The sequence below is a fragment of the Arachis ipaensis genome, chromosome B01 (assembly GCF_000816755.2).
Source record: "Arachis ipaensis cultivar K30076 chromosome B01, Araip1.1, whole genome shotgun sequence".
In the NCBI taxonomy this organism is placed as follows: domain Eukaryota; kingdom Viridiplantae; phylum Streptophyta; class Magnoliopsida; order Fabales; family Fabaceae; genus Arachis; species Arachis ipaensis.
Window position 1 is genome coordinate 3,469,290 of NC_029785.2, and position 4,546 is coordinate 3,473,835.

The window sequence follows — 4,546 nt, forward strand, 5'->3', positions numbered from 1 at the left end:
AAATATAAATATAAAATTATAAAAAATAAGTTTAAAATTAAAGATTCAAAAGCATGTCTTTACAAACACATTAATAACAATCAAGAATCAAAATTCTAGCAAAAATAAATCAATAAGTTAATGATTAACAAACTAATTAAAAACTAAATTCAATTAATTATACCAAATCTATTCTTACAGCAACAAAATCAGCTGATTGATAATTTTCAATAACAAATTCAACCATGATAATTTTCACCAACAAAAATTTTAACTCCAAAGATGATTTATAGCAACCAAAAAAAATTGGCTAAGTGATTCTTTCAGCAACACAGCAACAAATTCAAGGTTCAGTAATGATAATCAGCATCGAATTCAACTCAGTGATGATTTTCATCAACAAAAATATTAGCTCAGTGATATTTTCAGCAACAAATTCAATAAATGCTAGTTCAGTCAAGATTTACGGCAACATTTACATCAGCAACAAGGCAAATTAATTGATTAGCAATTCAGCAACATGGAAAAATACAGGGAGAAGGGAAATCTGGAGAAGTCAGAACAGGGGAAGCGATGATGCAGGGACTCACCAACGGTCCACGGTCCACGGCGACTCGGCGACGGAGAGGACCCGAAACCAGAAGACGACGAGCGACGAGGAGCCCAGGGAAGGCCGCGAGATGTTGAGACGCCGGCGACCAGACGAGACGAACGGTGAGTGTGACTGAACGAGACGAACGGTGAGTGTGACTGAGAGGCAGAATCAATTCATATTCATAAACCCTAAAATGCTCACCTGTTGTTGCAGAGGCAGAATCGAGCAGAGACAAACACGCACGCTGCAGTGCAGGCAGCAAAAACCACGCACAGCTCGAGCACTCACTGGCTGAGGGAGGCGCGGCGAGACGCGAGCAGCCGAGCACAGACGGAAAAGAGAGGCGAGCGGGCGGTGGCGGTGAACCGAGGTGAGCTGAGAGAGAGAGAGAGATGGGGCGTGGGGTGGGCAGCTTCAGAAGTATGGTGGTGTGCCGTTTGTGAGAACGAGAGACACGGGGTTGGGCTGGGTAGCTTCAGAACTGGGTTTTTTTTAGGGTAAATTATCGTTTTTTGTCCCGACGCTGAGGGTAAATCTTATTTGTATCTCTAACGTTTAAATTGTCCTATTTGTATTTCTAACGTTTGTAAAAATGATTCAATGTTATTCTGTCATCAATTATACATCATGAGCACTTTAATTTAAGTTTTAAAAATCTCTTCTTGAAGTTAGAATACAAAAGTATGGGATAGAATCGATGATTTACTGAAAAATAATTCATCAAATGTTGAAACTAATTCCTACAATATTTATATAATTCACCTTTTTAGGGACATAATTGAATCTAAACATAAATAGTGGGTATAATATTAAAATCGAACACATCTAAGTGAGACCTAATTGAGAATGAATACATTCAAGTGAGAATAATTGAAAAATATAATTTGATTTGCTAGTATAATTGATAGTAGGATAACATTGAATCACTTTTATAAACATTAAGAATACAAATAAGACGATTTAAACGTTAGGGACACAAATAGGACTTACCACAAACGTTGGGGATAAAAATGATACTTTACTCTTTTTTTATGAGTATATAAATGAAAGTATATTTGTAGATGTGTCTAATAAAAAGATTTTTTTATAATTGTATTTAATAGAAATATCTTTATGTGAGGGAGAGAGAAAGAAAAGGAAGGCTAAGAGTTATTATAGGAAAGTTTTATTTCTATCCGTTAAAATTATAGCATATAACCACTATATAATCATTTGTAGAATTTCAATTCAATCATCATCAACAATAACAACTACATTCACATCTTTTTTTCATATTATTATTATTATTTTATTTTATTTCCTTTTCTCTTTAGTAATTATATAGTGAGTACGTTATTGTGAGTAGTGTTCAATTTCATATTACTTTGTATCTATTAGAAGTCAAAATTCCGCTGTAGACTCAACAATTGGTATCAAGAGCCAACGTTATATTATTCATTATTTGAGTGGTAAATTTCAATTTTGAATATAATGGCTTCTACTAATAGTAATGTCAAAGTAGGCAAATATGAAATCGAGAAGTTCAATGAAGAAAATGATTTTTCCTATTGGAGGATACAGATGAAAAATCTGCTTATATCACAAAAATTACACAAGGCACTGACAGGAAAAGAGAAAAACCCAGAGGAAATGAAAGATGATGATTGGGAAGAATTAGATCTTGAGGCGCGAGCTGCAATAATCTTATGCCTTGAGAGGGATGTTGCTTTTTTGGTAAATGAAGAAGCAACTGCAGTAGGCGTTTGGTTAAAGTTAGAGAGTAACTTCATGACGAAGACTCTAACTAATAGGATCTACTTAAAATCCAAATTGTATACATGCAAGATGGAGGAAGGCACCTCAATCCGAGAATATATCAATAAGTTTGATAGGATCATATCAAACTTAAAGGATATAGATGTGAAGGTTGATGATGAAGACCAAGCACTCATATTGTTACTTTCATTACCGAAGTCCTATGAAAATCTGGTGCAGACATTGATGCTGATGGGTGGCACTCTGACCATGGATGAGACGAGGGCATCACTTTTAGCGGATGATCTACGTAAGGTTGCTACAAGTGTAATGTCATCTTCAAATGGAAGAGAGTATAATGATCAAGCACAAGGATTGTTCGCGGCTAGAGGAAGGACTAATGAAAGAGGAAAAGGTAATAAGCGTGAAAAGTCTAGGCCAAAATCTAGACCTCACGCGGAGAGAACATGCTTTAAATGTGGTGAGGCTGGACATTTCAAAGCAAATTGTCCAAATAAGAAGATAACTTTCAAGAAACAGAACAACGACAACCCAAAAGAAAAGCAAGAAGCAAGCTACGTCTCAAATGATGAGGAAGATTGTTACTCTGTGACAGAACAATCTTATGAAATCTTCGATAAGTGGATTTTTGATTCAGGAGCCTCTCACCATATGTGTCCAAATAGGAAGTGGTTTATTACCTATGAAAGCATAAATGGTGGCACAGTTTTAATGGGCAATGATCATGCTTGTAAAACTGTGGGGTTGGGTACTGTAAGAATCAAGATGCATGATGGTGTCGTAAGAACCTTAAAGGATGTGAGATATATTCCAGACTTGCGAAAAAATCTGATCTCCATAGGTTTGTTGGAGAAAAATGGTTGCAAAATAGTTGCGGAAAATGGGGTACTGAAAGTTGTTCGTGGTTCTTTGGTAGTGATGAAAGGAGTTAGTCTAGGTAATCTTTATTCTCTTTTGGGGACAACGGTTATAGGTGAGTTAGCAGTTAGAATCGGTAGAAGTAGAGATCAAACAGATTGCACGAGAATATGGCACATGCGGCTTGGACATATGTTAGAAAAAGGTCTATCATTGCTTTGTGGACAAGGTTTGCTGAAGAATATGAAGAAACCACAAATAGAATTTTGTGAGCATTGTGTGTATGGAAAGGCACATAGGGTGAAATTTTCTACAAGCAAGCATAAAAGCAGAGGGTTGTTAGACTACGTGCATACTGATGTTTGGGGCCCGGCTAAAGTTACTTCCAAGGGTGGTTCCAGGTATTTTGTTACTTTTGTTGATGATTATTCCAGGTATGTTTGGATTTATTTCCTCAAACATAAGAATGAGGTATTCGATACTTTTAAGCGATGGAGAGCAATGGTTGAAAACCGAACAGGTAGGAAGTTGAAAACTCTACGATCTGATAATGGCACAGAGTACACGGATGGGGCTTTCAAGGAGTTCTGTGACCGAGAAGGCATTACAAGACACTGGACAATTAGAGAAACACCACAACAGAATGGAGTCGCCGAACGACTGAATCATACGCTACTTGAGAAGGCAAGGTGTATGCGCTCTAATTCCGGGTTAGGCAGAGAATGGTGGGCAGAATCGGTTGCTACAGCTTGCTACATAGTGAATCGATCCCCACATTCTTCTCTAGATAGAGACACACCTTATAAGGTATGGTCAGAGGAACATGCAGATTACGAGAAACTCAGAGTCTTTGGATGCACAGCCTATTATCATGTCAAAGATAATAAGCTTGATGATAGAGCTAAGAAGGCAATCTTTTTGGGGTATCCAAGAGGGGTTCAAGGCTATCGCCTTTGGAGTGTAAATGATTCTAAGTTTGTAATTAGCAGGGATGTTACCTTTGATGAACGATCTATGGTAGCTTTGTCTAAAGATGTGGTGCCAGATGATGGTGATGTTGGAAAAACTTCAAATACTCAAGTGGTGGAGATAGAGTCTAAATATCAACAAATAGACTCTAATAATGTTCAGGTGGAGCATCCTAATGCTACTCGAGATGACGCAGAGGATGAACTTGATCATGAGAAAATTCAGCGAGAAAATGCACATGCATTACAACAGCAGCAGCAGGATTCTTTAGCATCTACTAGGCCAAAGAGGAATTATAAATTTGTTCAGAAGTTCGGGTCAGACAAGCCTTTGAGACATTATGGGCAGCTAAACTTGGTAGATTATGCACTCTCAGTGGAGGATGATGAG

General features: G+C 37.4%; 1 protein-coding gene across 3 annotated transcripts in view; it reads right to left on the reverse strand.

Moving 5' to 3' along the window:
* Positions 1-1,062, reverse strand: part of LOC107644908 (SWR1 complex subunit 6) — a 3,196-nt gene extending 2,134 nt beyond the window's left edge. For 2 of the 3 annotated variants that reach the window (XM_021115951.1, XM_016348976.2), the window contains exons 1-2: positions 776-1,062; positions 570-703 (exon numbers count right to left, since the gene is read on the reverse strand). The gene's annotated coding sequence lies outside the window, so the exon portion shown is untranslated. Of the gene's footprint in view, positions 1-569; positions 730-775 lie in introns of all 3 variants that reach the window. The other variant, XM_016349051.2, reaches the window with a different exon arrangement.